Below are 15,909 nucleotides of genomic sequence, written 5' to 3'. Positions count from 1 at the left end.
GGGAGCTGTGCCCGGTCTTTCCAGGGCCTTGTGCCTGCTCTCAGCTCCCTCTGCTCTGTCCCTTCTCCTTCCTCCTACCCTGGTTTTCCCCTTCCCTTGCCTTTCTCTCCCTTCCACCTCCACACTGACACAGAAAGGGGAGAGGAGCCCCCTCCTACAGGAAGCATGGAGAGCTGATAGGGAGCAGCTGTAGGATTAAGGGGGGACTTGCATACACTCAGTTCATCCTTGTTTATTAGGGACCCGCTTTTTGCCAGGCACCCCACTAAGTGCTTTATGAACCCCGTGTGAGAGGCAGTTATTTCCCCCATTTTACGGATACGAAAATACGGCACAGGGTGGCCATGTGACTTATCCAAAAGCACACAGCTGATAGATGGAGGAGTCTGATCTGAATCCATATTTGTCTGACCCAACGTTCCCAATGAAAAGCCACTGCTTTATTCTCTGACTGGGACGCCCGATTACTTCTACCCTTCCTCATGGTGGGTCCGGGATAGGAGACGTCAATCACTGACATCTCACTTAGAGCGTGTAGGGGAATGTATACCCTCTCCCTCCCCAGATGGACTGTCCTCTGATCGGGGCTGCGGCTGGGATCCTTTGGGGGTGGAATCAGCCCCTCTTTTTTTTTTTTAATTTAATTTAATTTATTTATTTTGAGGGAGATAGCACCCACAAGCAGGGAGAGGCAGAGGAAGAAGGAGAGAGATTCCCAAGCAGGCTCTGCACCGTGTGCACAGAGCCCAGTGCAGGGCTCGAACTCACAAAGTGAGGTCATGACCTGAGCCGAAATCAAGAGTCAGACACTTGACCGATTGAGCCACCGAAGCACGCCTAGAATCAGCCCCTCTTGCCTGACTTCCCCCATCTTGCCTCTCTCAGCCTTGCCCTGTTTACACTTCAGACTTATCCTCCTGAACATGTAACAGGCTGCTTTCCCTCTGAGTCCTCCTCTTGCTTTCCAAGGTCAGTTCAGATTCAGATCTTCAGGGCAACTTGCCCACATTCTTCTGCGAAGCCTCCTTGCAGTCCAGGAAGGGGACAGGCAGGGGCAGCCATGGCCCCTTCCCCTTCCTGCCAAGCCCAAGCCCCTAGAGTTGACTGGGTACATCCAGGATGCTGGGCTTCTCTGGAAAAACACCAGGAGTATATCCCACCCCCCGTCCCAGAACCGTGGCCCTGGGCGTGTCTGTCTTCAGTGGCACTGCTGGTGTTCAGTTATTCTCTTGGGAAGAGGGGATGGCCCTCCCCGAGGAGCTGGCACCTGCTGAGCCCCAATGCCCGCCCCACTAGTCACCAAGTAATGGGAGATCATTCCCGGTGGAAGGAAGCGGTGTGGGCCTTCTGTGCACTGGAGTTGTTGCACATAAATGCAGCAAGAGAAAATGTAGGACAACAGCCCTTCTGGCTCACTGCTCATGCCATTGAAAACAGCACCAGCCAGAAAATACTTGCTAATGGCCTTCTCCCAATCTCCTTCTAGATAATGATAAATAATGTGTACTTTTAGTTTGGAATTGAATTTCATCTCTGCATTTCTGGTGTGTTTCAGGTGTTTTTTTTCCCCTTCTCCCTTGGGGTCTGAAAACTAGACATTTGTGCATTTATGGTGTGCATTTATTCCCTGCCAGAAATTGACATATAGACTCATTAATTCTTCCACACTTGTTCTCACCCCCAGACGCTCACCTGGCTGGGCCAGGAGGGGAGCTGCGTCCCAGGGCGCTCTTCTGCAGGAATCCTGCGGACCAGGGGACTGTCCCTTGTCAGTGATCGCTGGTTTCTATACTCAAGTGTGCCCCTGGGCTCCACGCCCAGAGTTTCTGATTCAATAGGTCTGGGCTAGGACCCGGAAGTTGCATCTCTAACAAGTTTCCAGGTGATACTGATGCTGTGGTCCCGGGGACCACACTTTGAGAACCACTAGCCTAAATCCTTGCTACTCGAAGTACGGTCCTGGGACCAGCAGTTTCAGCATCACTTGAGAGCTTCTTAGAGATGCAGACGCTTGGGCCCCAACCCAGCTATAACCGAAGTTTGCATTTTAGCAAATCCCAGGTGATCTGTGTATTGCAGTTTGAGAAGCACTGGCCTGGGTGGTTACTCAAGATTCCTTTCAGCCCAGTGGCCTTGATCTTGACTGTGTATTAGAATCTCCCAAGGAGCTTTCAAAACATCCCTAAGCCCACGCTGTGCCCCAGACCAATGAAGCCAACGTCTCTGCAGGTGGGGCTCAGGCCTCCCAAGTGATTTCAGTGCATGGCCACATCTGAGAACCACTCTTCTTGGTTCATCTTGAAGGAGCCTGGAACAGCCATTTTTCTCTCCTCCTGGCCACTCATCCATGCCCACTTTTCTGGCCCAGGGTCGTCCACCTTTCCAGCGTGCTTCTGTGGGTTACTGTAGTGCCTCCTTTTCTCTCATTTCATTGTAACCAGCTGGGTGGAGAGTAGGAGAAGCAGCAGAAGCATCCAGAATTGTCCGAGCCAGTCTCTGTTTACCCCAGGGGTGGAATTAGAGCAGCGCCCACGAGGGCTCACTTTCCATTGCTTCTGAAATTCCACTAAAGTTCTTTCGAGTTAAATATGGAGTCTCAAATATGGAGCCAACCCGCTATCCCTTTCCCCTGCCGGGTCCGTGGCAGACATCACGAATCAATCAGAACACTCTTCCCCAGTGAGCCCAGAGGGGGCTCAGAAGACTTTTCTCTACAGCGCTCCAGCAGCCACGACTGGCCAGACTTGGCATGACGATGGCAGCCATCGACCTCTCCAGGGTTGAGCGAGAACAGGTTTCCAGGCGGGAGGGAGGGCGGGAGGATGGGACATCGCCCAGGAGGCAGTTCTGGGGTCTCCAGCTTCAACACTGCCTGCTGCTGGGGCCGGTGCTGGGTGTGACCATTTGGGGAAGGGTCTTTCCTCTTCTTTTTTTTTTTTTTTAATTTTTTTTAACGTTTATTTATTTTTGAGACAGAGAGAGACAGAGCATGAACGGGGGAGGGTCAGAGAGAGGGAGACACAGAATCTGAAACAGGCTCCAGGCTCTGAGCGGTCAGCACAGAGCCCGATGCGGGGCTCGAACTCACGGACCGCGAGATCGTGACCTGAGCCGAAGTCGGCCGCTTAACGACTGAGCCACCCAGGCGCCCCGGGTCTTTCCTCTTCTATTACGTATTCTACTTCAGCCAGGTCTTAGCTTTGGCCAGCATGGTGGACCCTCTGTGCAAGAGTCTGGGGTCCTGGGTAGAGGGCAGCACTGGGGTCCCCTACAGATGATAGTGGGAGATGCAAGGCAGACGGGGGGCTCTTCCGCTCGGCATGGGGTGCCGGTGGGCAGCTCCAGGTGGGCCAGAGGATGATGAGCGGGTCTCTCTACCATTGCCCATCTCAGCTTCTCCCCAGACTGGATTCGAGGCAAGGTGGATGGAGCTCTGGAGCATGCTGTCCGGACCGGCAGGGGCCTGCTCTGGAGAGGGGAGATTGATCAACAGGTAGAGTGTGGCACCTGAGCAGGTGGGCAAAAGGGAAGAGATCTGACCTCTAGGGGGGGAGAGAAAGAAGAAAGTACAAGACTGAGGAAGAAGAGGGTTCTCCTTAAGGCCCGTGCATGCATGCATGCATGCATTCATTCATTCATGAACACCACACTTCTCACTGGACACCTATTCCCAAAGGGGCTGGGATCTGGTTAATCCCTTCCTGCGTGAATGAGTCCGCTCTCTGGGGGCAAGAGAGGAGCGGCTTCCAGGCCATCCCGGCAGCACAGAGCTCGGGGGCAGAGGATGTGTCACCAACTCAACACACTTGGGCTGCTTCCACAGATGCCTCGATGCACCCTGCCGGAGTAAAGGAAACTGAGGAACGCTGAGCTTCCTGCCTTCGGTTGGCCTGGAGAAGCGGAGGCGACCTTCAGCGCAGCCTGTGACTGAGACAACAGGGACCCTCTTGCTTTTGGCTCAGCCAAGAACCTGGTCTTCAGAAAAGGGACGAAGACCCAGATCCTGGCCCCCAGCCAGGATTTGAAAGCAGCCAGTGTGACAATGACACTGGCCTCCCCCCTATGGAAGGTGGCCAATGGGGCGTGTGTCCAGGCGGCAGAGGGTCCGAGGATGGGAAGCCGATGCAGCGACGCAGTGTGGAGCGTCCTCCGGAGAGACAGAGGATGGTCCCCTCAGAGGCGGTCCCCTTAGTGAGGGGGTCCCCTCAGAGGCAGGGGGCTGGACCCACTGGCCTGCAGAGCCCCGGCCCACCCAGACAGCCCAGCCCATCGGCGTCCTGGGGCCCCCTGCGGGCCAGCAAGACCCCCTTCTCTGATTTCCCAGCACCAGCCTGGCGGGAGGCTTTGCTGCTTTCCGGTGACCTTGACTCGTCCCCCTCCCCACGTGGACGGAGAAGCCTCTGCACTGCTCAGTCATCGCTGCCACTCCAGAGCCAGCCTTTCAAATGACCTGCTTCATCCCTGGCTGCAGTCGGAGGCCGAGAAGCGATGCGCTCCATTTCCACCTTTCATGACGGTGCCCCCACCCCTGCACCCATCCCTCAATGTCCCAGGGAGCTGTAGGCACCCCTTCCTCCCCCTCCTGCAGCCCTGCCTGCACTTGCCTGGCTGCCCGCAGAACCCAGGCTGCCTGGATGGATTGACTCGTTGGAAAGAGGTGTTTTTTTTTTTTTAATTTTTTAATGTTTTATTTATTTTTGAGAGAGAGAGAGAGAGAGAGAGAGAGACAGAGTGCCAGTGGGGGAAGGGCAGAGAGAGAGAGAGAGAGAGAGAGAATCCGAAGCAGGCTCCAGGTTCCAAGCTGACAGCACAGAGCCCGACGTGGGGCCCGAACTCATGAACCGTGAGATCGTGACCTGAGCCGAGGTCGATGCTTAACCGACTGAGTCCCCCAGGTGCCACGAGAGTATTTATTTTAAGAGGCATTTCACCTCGGGTTTTGATGTGCTTGGCTTATCGCCCATAAATATCAACTAACAGAAAAAGGGCGGCCTCTGGGGAGGAGTGGATGTTTTGGATGGAAACCAAGAGCCGACATGATCCCGGGGTGGGGGACACGAGGGGATAGTTCCCATAATTGGCCTCCGCAGCATGATCTGGAAGCATCCTGAACTCCTAGTTTGCCTCCACTGAGCCGGTCCTGGGCTGAAACACGCGCTGCACATAGTCTGTGCCCTGGAGGCTCTGGGTGTAGCTGTGCGGGCAGCGACATAAAACCCTGCCAGGGAACAAGGGTCAGATGAAAGTGTGCAGCGGGGGTGGGGCTGAGGACTGGGGTTTGCAGGGGGCTTCACGGAGAGGCGACTTTAGGAAAGGTCTGGTCGAGTGAGTCGAAGACAGGAAGGGCGTTCTAGGAGGGGAACAGCGTGGGCAAAGCTGTGGAGGCCTGCCGGGGCGGGAGGGGGGCTTGCGAGGGGGGTTGAGGGGGTGAGGAGCTGAGCAGGGGGAAAAGGGGACGTGCTTGTGCCTCAGCTGGGGAGCGCCTCCTCGTGCAAGGAGGCAGCCTCTCGCGGCAGTCTTGGAATTTGAAAGCAGCCAGTGTGACACAGACACTTGTCTGTTCTTTCTTTAAAAAAGTCTTTTTTAAATGTTTCTCTTTGAGAGAGAGAGGCAGAGAGAGAGGGAGACACAGGATCCGAAGCAGGCTCCAGGCTCGGAGCTGTCAGCACAGAGCCCAACGCGGGTCGCGGGGCTCGAACTCACGAGCCGTGAGATCATGACCTGAGCTGAAGTCGGAAGCTCAACTGACTGAAGCCCCCAGGCTGTTCTTTCTCATCGCAGGGTGCTGCCCTTGACCTCTGGCGTGGTTTAGGGAAAAGCGTCTGTTTCTCTGTTCTTTCCTTCCTTGCGGACAGAAATTTCCCCTGGAGCTTGGAGGTAAGGGAGGGTCGGGATAAGGTGATCCAGTCTACAGGGGAAGGGAGACCCTTCCCAGGGAGAGTCTCCATCCAGGAGGCTCCTCTCCCACCCCCCCACCCCCACCCCCGATGTGGAACCTGGGTGCTCCCAGAAAGGCCGGTCGGTGCTGCACAGTGTAGTGACTATGAGTCCCCTCGAAGGGACTATGGACACAGGGTATGAGTGTGGATGAGTGATGCCGTGTGTGTATGTGAGTGTGTGTGTCTCTGTGTGTCAGAGCATGTGTAATAGTTCGTGGCCTTCAGCCCCGCATCGGGTGAGCGGGAGCCCTGCTCCGGGCTCTGCCCTCTCTCTCCCCTTCTCTCTGCACTTTGTGGGATTCTCTCTCTGCCCCTTGCTCACTTGCACTTCCTCTCTCTCTCTCTCTCTCAAAGAAACAGATGAATGAATGAATGAATGAATACACAACAGCCTGTGTGTGTGTCAGCGTGTGTATCTGCGTGGGTAGAGGGTGAATCTGGAGACCCCCGCTCCAGGGTCAAGGATCTTCCTGAGCTCCACCCCTGAGGGCCAGGGCCAGCCACCAGCCGCAGCCAGCTTCACGCTGGTCCTTCCACATATTTAAAGCTGAACTGCCAGTCCCGTGCATCAGCAAGGCCTCCCTGGCGGAAATGCCACCCTGACCGTCAGCCCTCTTGGGGTTTCTCCTCCTCTTTGCCCCAGGCTCCTCTTCTACCAGCCTCCAAATCCCTGAGCTTTAATGCCTTCCCCAACCCTCCAGAGGTAGACCCAGACCCAGACCTTGACACGGGTCACCATTAATGGATTTCGCTCTTCCTGAATCCCTGGGGATGGGCATGTGACCCCTGCTGACCCATCACAGGACCCCATCCCCTCTGCCAAAGCAGGCCGGACAGCAGGGCGTCCCTTGGGTACTGAGCGAAGGGAAGGTCTCTTGCTCAGATGCTACGGTGGGAAGTTGCGGATGTGGGGTGTCTGGTGGCCGTCCTCCCCGCCGCGTGAGAGACAGCCTGGCTGTGACCGAGATGAGCAAGTACGGAAGTCGGCGGGAAGGGGTGAGTGGGTGAGGAGACAGAGCCGGGCTGGGACGAAGATGTAGAGGCAGACGGGGTGAGCAGATCGGTCCCAAAGCCCTGGTTCCTACGGTCTCTCTTTTCCTTCCGGAGCTACCCCAGAATCCACCCAGTGACAAGACCCGGTAAACTCCCCTTTTGCTGGAGTTGGGGCTAGTTGAGTTCAATTTCTGTTGGCCTTCACAGACCATGTCCCAGCCCATCCACGTGTCCCCACTCTCGTCAGCAGTGGCGGCTGGGTCATACATTCCTGGTATTTTCCCCTCTCTCCTCCCTCTGATTAGAGCCAAAGGTCTGTTTGTCAAGCATCTCTTTTCTTCTCCCCTTCCCAAGGCTACTTCCCAAGGCTACTGGCTTCCCAAGGCTACAAGATATGGCACATGGCCCTTGCCTTTTCCCCTGCTGCAGAAATACAGTAGCACACGTAGAGAAGTTTCTAGATGCCTAGGCATGACAAAGGTTGAGAAGCCCGAGGTGAAGACATGACTCAAGTTATCTTGGTCACCCTGACCTTTAGGGTCAAGGGCGCAGGATGGAGCGAGACAGGTGGAGTGTGGCATTCTGGACGTCTGGACTCAGCTTCTCCTGGTGGTAAAAGTTCTCCTTCATGCACGCCACCTGCCTCCTTTCACCCCTACATTTATACCTGGTAGGCGTCAGCCAGTTTACTATCCGTATTACTTTTTCAAAATGGAAATATCTGGGATTTCCACCCGCCCCCCCCCCCCCCCCCCGCCGCTTTATAAAAGTAATTCATAGCCATGACAATATAGTAAAATAAAACCAAGGTATCCAAGTAGAAAATTCCCTGACTGGTGACGTCAAATCAGCCCAAGCTGTAACGAACCGATTGCCAGGCAGCCTTCTCTGGTCCTTCATGGGTTCTGCTTCCCACACGCATCTTTCCAGTAACTGTGTGCTCATCTCCCCGCTCAGCCCCTCCTGTACGCGTGGCCTCTTTTGTCCCCAGACCACGTTCTGGAATGACACAGTCTTGGCAAGGAGAGGGCGGCCCATCCAACCTTCTGCCCAAGTTGGCCACAGCAACTGACATATGGTGAGTTACTGATGCATGCACGTTGCCGAGACGGGCAGCTCACTACCTTCTGGGGCAGTCCTTCCACTGTGGGGCAGCTCTAATTGCTGGAAGTTTCTTCCCTTTGTTTAGCTGAAATCTGGCACCAAGATGCCCTTGGTTGAAGGCCTGCCCTCTGGAGCGCTGCAAAGTCAATCTGTTTTTCTTCCACATGACAGCTTTCACACAGTTGAAGACAGTTAGCACGTCCCTCGTGGATTCTTTCTTTCTCTGGTAAAACACCCTGATTTCTGAGAAGCACATGAGAGGTGGGACAGCTTGAGAGCCCTCAGTGACCTGGTTTTCATGCCCTCCAATTCCCCTGCTAGAGTCTCGTACCCAGCCAGAACAAAATTCTCCAGAGGGGCTTGACCCCAGTAAGCAGCCAAGGGGACACAGTGATCTCACACTGCAAAGTTGACACTGTGTGTGTATCAGAACCGCCGGCAGATTCCTGGGCTCATCCCCTGAGATTCTGGATCAGTAAGTCCGGGATAAGGCCCAGAAATAACTTTTAAGAAGATCTGCATAGCCAATTCTGTTGACAAGCCATTTTTCTGTAGGAGAACAGAGGTGCGTAGGTGAGGTGGGCTGGGCGTGACGCTGGGAAGCCAGTGTGTTCATCAGGACTCATCTGTGTACAAGAGATAGGAACCCAACATAACCAGCCTATGCATTGGTCCAGGAGCCGCAAGGGATTCTGGGACAGCAAAAGCCTGGCCCTTGGGAATGGGACTGAGGACTAGAAGCTCTGGGTCTTTCTGCCTCTTCTGCTTGGCTTCCTTCTTGAGAAATCTTTCTGTGTGGGGATGAACATGGCCACAAGTGTCCAAATTCATGTTCTCCCAGCTCCTCGGTCTGGGTGGGAAAGGTATTCCATGCCCCCCTCTCCCATTAGGGAAGTACTTTTTTAAAAAAAATGTTCATGTTCATACCTTTTTGAGAGGGGGGAGGGGCAGAGAGAGAGGGAGACACAGAATCTGAAGCAGGCTCCAGGCTCTGAGCTGTCAGCACAGAGCCCGATGAGGGGCCTGATCCCACGGACCATGAGATCATGACCTGAGCCACAGTCAGACACTTAACTGACTGAGCCACCCAGGTGCCCCTCGGGAAGGATTTTTATTGGTCTGACTTGAATCTCCATTAAGCGATCACAGCACAGAGATGGGCTATGATGACTGGGTCACGGACCTGCCCCAGCCGTGCTCCGGAGAAGGCTCGGGACACCAGATGAGGGAGAACAAGTTCTTGGGGAAGGAAGCTGGCCAAGTGTCTACCACCACCAACCTGCACAAGGACCGCCTAGGGTTTTCTTAGGAAAAGAAGGGAGGCACCATCCAAAATTCTAGAAATAACAGGATCTTTTAAGGACCTTGTTATGAGCACCTACTGAAATGAAAATAGGAAGAAATATTAGGGCTTACAAACTGCACTGATATTTTTGGTTACAAACATTAGTCCAGCCATTCACGAACCTTGATTGGCCCTGCAGACACTGGTGGGTCCCCTCAGTCTTGGACTGGTGTCTCCTTGTTTCGCTGGCCTGAACCTTCCTCAACTAGACTGAAGGCTGGGACACGGACATGCAGCTTCTCTGTTTCTTCTCTTGTCCGGTATCTGGAGGTGGTTTGTGGCTTCCCTATTAAATAGGTGGCACGTACCACATTTCGTCTCTTTGCGTCTGCCTACTTTCTCTAGTTTGTGTCCCTCCGATGCAGAGTCTGTATCTAGCGTATTTCCGATATCGTAGCATGAACGCAACACGGAGCCTCAGGGTGGCTGCAGAAATGGCTAGCTGACCCAGAAAAATGCGCACCGCCTTGGTGTAGAACCCTTGCTAGGAAACAGCTGTCCGGCCAGGCACCACCTTTCCCAGCACCCCTTGCATCTGCATACATCTTGCATGGCTGGTTCTCACCAACCGAGTATTAGTGGAAGTGCTCGCCTGCTGCTTCCGGGCCACGGTGGCCGGTTAAACATTGCATGTAAGATTGCCACACTTGCTTTCTTGTTTCTTCTGCTAGCTGGATGCAGAGACTCCAACGGAGACCTCCAGGATGTCCTAGGGACAGCGGAGACTCAAGATGGAAGGAACCTAGGTCCCCAAGTCACCGCCTGTAGGAGACTCTCTCAAGAGTGCTAGTTGACCAACGATGTCCACATTCAACTTCGTGTTAGCGTAAAATAAGTCTTTATTGTGTTAAGGCACTAAGATTTGGGGGCCAACTGCTAACATTAATTACTCGGATTACAGTACTAGGCTCCATAAGAGCTGGGGGGGCTATGGCTGGGTCTGGAATGGACTGTCCCATGGCCGACCACTCTCCTTTCCTACATTGGTTAGTCTGCCCACTCATTCATTTGCTCCTCCTTTCCTCCAGCCAGGCACAAAGGCAGGGTGCTGTGAGTGAGCAGATGGGGGGGGGGGCGCACAGCTCTGTGCTGGGCTTTCTCACCCAGCTCCGTGGGTCCCCAGACTACCACTCCCCAGTGCAGGTGTGGCTGCCACACCTCTCAGGGCACCTTTCCCAGTTTAAGGTTGGACACCATGTAGGCTGTGGTGTTGTCAAAAATCGGAAACCACACCCATCATTTTAGCAGAGAGAATTTACTCGAAGGACCTGGTTAAGTGCGTGTTGAAGAATGCAAAAGTTCTTTGACACCAAGGGACGGCAGCTACAGGGAGCAGCCGTCACCCCTAGTGCTGGGGGAACAAGGCAAGAGTTAGAATTTAGGAGCTTGGGTGGGGGGGGTGCCTGGGTGGCTCAGTGGGTTAAGCGTCCGACTTCGATTCTGGTCATGATCTTAAGGTTCCAGGAAGGTTCCAGGGTTCGAGCCCCGAGTTGGGCTCTGTGCTGACAGCTTGGAGCCGGGAGCCTATTCCAGATTCCGTTTCCACTCTCTCTGCCCCTCCCCCACTCACTCAAAAATAAATAAATGTTACGATTTAGGAGCCCGCCTAGAGAGGGCACAAGCCCAGAGGCTGACTCCCGTAGTGCAGAGGAGGGACTGGAACCCACCACTGAACGGGGTCACATCCCCTGCCAGGGTGACCTTGAGAGGAGCCCGGAGCAAAGAGGAAAAAAATAGAGCCGGTTCCCTCCTCCTGGCCTGGGCGGGAGGGCGGGGAGGGGAAAGTGGGGGGAGGGGAAAGTGGGGGGAGGGGAAAGTGGGGGGAGGGGAAAGTGGGGGGAGGGGAAAGTGGGGGGAGGGGAAAGTGGGGGGAGGGGAAAGTGGGGGGAGGGGAAAGTGGGGGGAGGGGAAAGTGGGGGGAGGGGAAAGTGGGGGGAGGGGAAGGGGGAGTCTCTCGAGCGCCCCCTGCCTGCAGGAGCTAACAGGGCGCAGCGGGCCAAGCAGAAATGGTTCTTGGAGTCCCAGCCCCGCGTTTCACAACCTAGAGTGACTCTGGGGTTTGGAGCTAAGTGGCAACGGCTGAAGAACCAGCACAGACTGTTTTTAGCTTGATTCTTCCGACCCGGTCGTTGTGCTGTGCAGACCTCTCCGGGGTGTAGCACCCTCGGACCCGGCCCTTGCCCAGTGCCTCCCAGCCAGTCTTAGAGCCGACATCCTGGCAACGCAGCTGTCCTGGGCTCCGGGTCCTAGAGAGACCCCTGGAGACGGGCTCCAGAGAGAGTGCATGCGGTCTGCACTGCAGACCCGGCAGGAGGCCATTTGCACCACGACCCCCTCAAGGGCAGGTGTGGTTGGTGCGCAAGTGAGATGGGCTGTGTGGGTCCCCCGCCCAGAGGGCTGAGCTCCCCCAAGACAGCTCCTAGGGGGGCGCCTGGGTGGCGCAGTCGGTTAAGCGTCCGACTTCAGCCAGGTCACGATCTCGCGGTCCGTGAGTTCGAGCCCCGCGTCAGGCTCTGGGCTGATGGCTCGGAGCCTGGAGCCTGTTTCCGATTCTGTGTCTCCCTATCTCTCTGCCCCTTCCCCGTTCATGCTTTGTCTCTCTCTGTCCCAAAAATAAATAAAAAACGTTGAAAAAAAATTTTTTTAAAAAAGACAGCTCCCAGGAAGGCGGCCGTGGCCTCTCAGCCATGTGGCTAAGATTGACAATGTGGGACACCAACGCTTACACTTATTGCCGTGTGACCTTGAGAGAGCAGATTTTAAAAAATGTTTACTTATTTTTGAGAAAGAGAGTCAGAGCGCGAGCAGGGGAGGGGTAGAGAGAAGGAGAGAGAGAAAGAGAGAGAGAGAGAGACACAGAATCTGAAGTAGGCTCCGGGCTGTCAGCTCAGAGCCCGATGTAGGGCTCCAACCCACAGACCACGAGATCATGACCTGAGATGAAGTCGGATGCTTAACCCACTGAGCCACCCAGGTGCCCCAGCTTCTCCAAGTCTTGATTTCTTTCCCTGTACAATCCCCTCAGAGGGTGGTCATGCGGATCAGGGGTAATGTACATAAAGCACAGTGCCTGGCACACGCTAGACACATGGTAAGTGGCAGGAACGGAGATGATCTGTAAGAATGGGGGTTGGGGAAGTCTGCCTTTGTCCTTGAGGCTTGTGGGGTGGCCTCACTCTATGGGGGACGAAGTGTCCCAGGGAGCAGAAGTAGGGGCAGAGAGGGGGCATACGGGTGCCTGAGGCTCCTGGCCACCCCTCCTCCCCTCACCCCTCCACCTCCCCAGTCCAAGGGAGGCCTTGGATGCCCAGGGAAAGGAAACTGCCCTGCCCAGAGAGCCTGCCTTCCAGCCTGCGGTGGCCCAGAGGAGGAGTGTGCAAATACCTAAACCATGTGCATAATTTCTAGATTCCACTGCAGTGGAAGTTTGGATCAGAGCGAGTGGGTGTAAAGAATGTCAAGCAAGATTCGATTACAATTTTTATTTTGGAAAAACCTTCATCAAAATATGTATATCTAATTAGGACAATTACAGCACAGGAACAAAAAACTGATTAAAAATCAGACACTCCATAAATTACAAGTGTTTTCCTCCAGCTGGGGCACATCTCCGGCTGCTGAGCTGCAAGTCCAATCAATGGGAGCCAACGCGCTGGGAGCCCGAGGGGGGAGGTGATGACTCCCAGGACAGGACTGGAGGGGGTGGCTGTTGAGAGGAGGCTGGGGTGGGGTGGGGGGAAACTCCCGTGACCACTTGACCGTCACCCTGGGGCGTGGAGGCAGCTGGGGCTGCTCTGGGACAGGAAGAGCTGCTCACGGGTAGAGGAGCTGGGGACTGGTGAAGTGTGGCTGTGCCTGAATGGGGGGCACATGTGCGGGTGGGTGCACCTGCATGCATGCATGTACATCACTGAACCTGAGCAGCAGATCATGTATGTGCTTGCGTGTATGATGGCATGTGAACAGCTGTGCAAACATCTGTATCACGGCCAGAAGATGCAACTGTCTGGGCAGAAGTAAAAGGCACAGCAGCATCTGGGGTGTTGCGCCAGAGGCAGGCGTTGCACAGAGAGAGAGAGAGAGAGAGAGAGAGAGAGCAGGCGGGCGGCTTGTCATATGTGCCCGGGTGCCGCCAGCTCGGGGATGAGCCCAGCATGTCACCGGCAGGCAGAGCTGCGCTGTTAAGATATCATAAGACGAGGCCATCCGCCAAGGATGTCCACACCCCAGTCCCTGGAACCTGTGATGATGTCACCCTACGTGCCTTAAGGATCTTTGCAGATGTGATTAAGCTAAGGATCTTGAGATGAAGACATGGGGGGGGGCAGCGTCATCACAAGGGTCCTTAAAAGTGGAAGAAGTGGGGAGTTGGAGAAGGACATGTGATAGCAGAGGAATGGTCAGAGCTATTCTGTGTCACTGGCTGTAAAGATGGAGGAAAGGGACCAAGAGCCAGGGGATGAGTGTGGCTTCTAGAGCCTGGAGAAAGCAAGGAAAACATTCTTTCCTTAGAGCCTCTGGGAGGAACACAACCCTGCTGACATCTTGATTTTAGCCCAGTGAGATCCATGTTAGACTTGTAACCCACGGAACTGTAAGTCAATAAATCTGTGCTGTGTTAAGCCATTACATGTTTCTTTAAAGTAGGCTTCACTTCACGCTCAGTGCGGAGCCCAACGCAGGGCTTGAACTCATGGCCACGAGATCAAGATCGGAGCTGAGATCGATCAAGGGTCCGACGCAGCAACAGAAAACTTATGCGGAAGGTAATGTTATTTTGCCATTTTACAGGTGAAGACATTGGAGCTCAGAGACATCAGTGATTTACTGAGGCTCATCCAGCCAGCACTGGCAGATGCACAATTTCAGGCAGGTCTGACCCCAGAGCCCAAGCTAGCCTCTCCCTTCTGTCCACCGAACGGCACGGTCTCTCTCAGAGCGGTTGAGAGGGCCAGACTCCTCATTTCCAGGCAAGCTTAGAGACGCCCCTTTGCTGCCAGCTCAGACAAGATGGAATCGAGTGGCCATCTGGGAAGAGAACATTGAAAAGCCTGGACACGTTCCACTTAAAGCCTTGGTTGAAGGCGGCTTGTATATCTTCCCTCCGAGGAGAGGAAGGGGTTTATGTCTGAGCCTGAGGCCAGCTTTGACACACGGCGCTGTCTGTCTCTCCGGCCAATCCCCCTTGAACCTGCCTTAGCCCCTCTGCTCCCTTCCTCCCCGCTCAACCCAAATCTCCGTGAGTCTGCGCTCTTGGAGATGGTGATTTAGCAGTTTCATGGCCTTCAGAAGCTCAGGGGATAGATAACCGTGGGCCCAGAACCTCCCATCCCTGGGCAGAAGGGTGGCAGTGGGGTGGGTGGAGAAGCCACTGGCCCCTGACACCCACTCCCTTGCTCTGCACCCACCAGTGAGCCAGACCATGCCAAGAATCCTAGAGCACCATCCAAGATGGCCCAGGGAGGAGGGGGAATGCAGACAAGAGATACTGGCTTAGGAGCCAGACCAGCTGGGCTCCATTGCTGATTCTCTTGGGAGGTTTGCTTGACTCAATTCTCCTGCTGGGCCTTGGTTTCCATGTCCATAACCTGGGCTACTTGGAGAACATTCCAGAGATGCCCTCTAGCTTAGACCTGCTGACGTTGATGGCTAGGCCTCTCTTCCCAACACGTGATAATCCAGCATCCAGGAGCGCATGCCTGGCCCTTCCCTGCTTGCAGATTCTCAAGGAGGGTGACTATGGCGTGTGGACAGTAGGGGGCTTGAACTGAGTGTCCAGGCTGTGTCCTGGCCTCCGGGGGATGGTGTGGGGACAGTGAGGTCTGCTTTGCAGGAAGCTGTCCTGAATGACCAGTGTGAGAGCCACCCTTAAAAGACAGCACCCCACTTTGTGAGCCCTTCCTCAACCCAGAAGCATGCTGTCTCCCAGGCCGGCCCTCCTGGGCTTTCTCCTCTGGCCCCAGGGAGAGGGTTTTGTGTGGTGAGGGAGATGCTTGACTGGATCCACTCTAACAGAATCAATAGACTTGTGTCAAGCAAGACTCTGATGGGCTGGCTGGAATCACATGACCATCTCTGAACTTATCACTCCAACCAGGAGAATGCAATGTCGTGACAGTTCAACCGCATGATCACATGTGTGATGTCATGTGATCACATCTGCAACCAGGTGGAGGGATCACTCAGGCTACCGTGTTTGAAGCCCCCCAGAATCGCATGTAGTGCATGATAAGTTCCCCTAAGGAGCCCCGTGATGAAGCAGCATGTTAGGCAGACAAAAATGTTTCCCTGAATGCCCACCGTGTTCCAGGCATTGTGTGGAAGGGTCGCTTGGGACATCTATTCCAGATGACTTCGGGAGTGTCACGCCTTACACTCCTTACCTGGGGCAGGTGAAGGCATCCCTGCCTCACACCTTGCTTTCAAGGGACTCCGTTTGGAAGGAAGGTCTGTGCTTGGTGCTCTGAGGCTTCCTCCACAAGACAAGGGGGAGACTGGGGTGGTTCTGAGATGCTCCCTCAATGGGCA

The sequence above is a fragment of the Panthera leo genome, chromosome E1, assembly GCF_018350215.1.
Source record: "Panthera leo isolate Ple1 chromosome E1, P.leo_Ple1_pat1.1, whole genome shotgun sequence".
Lineage (NCBI taxonomy): Eukaryota > Metazoa > Chordata > Mammalia > Carnivora > Felidae > Panthera > Panthera leo.
Note: the sequence above shows the minus strand (reverse complement) of the source record.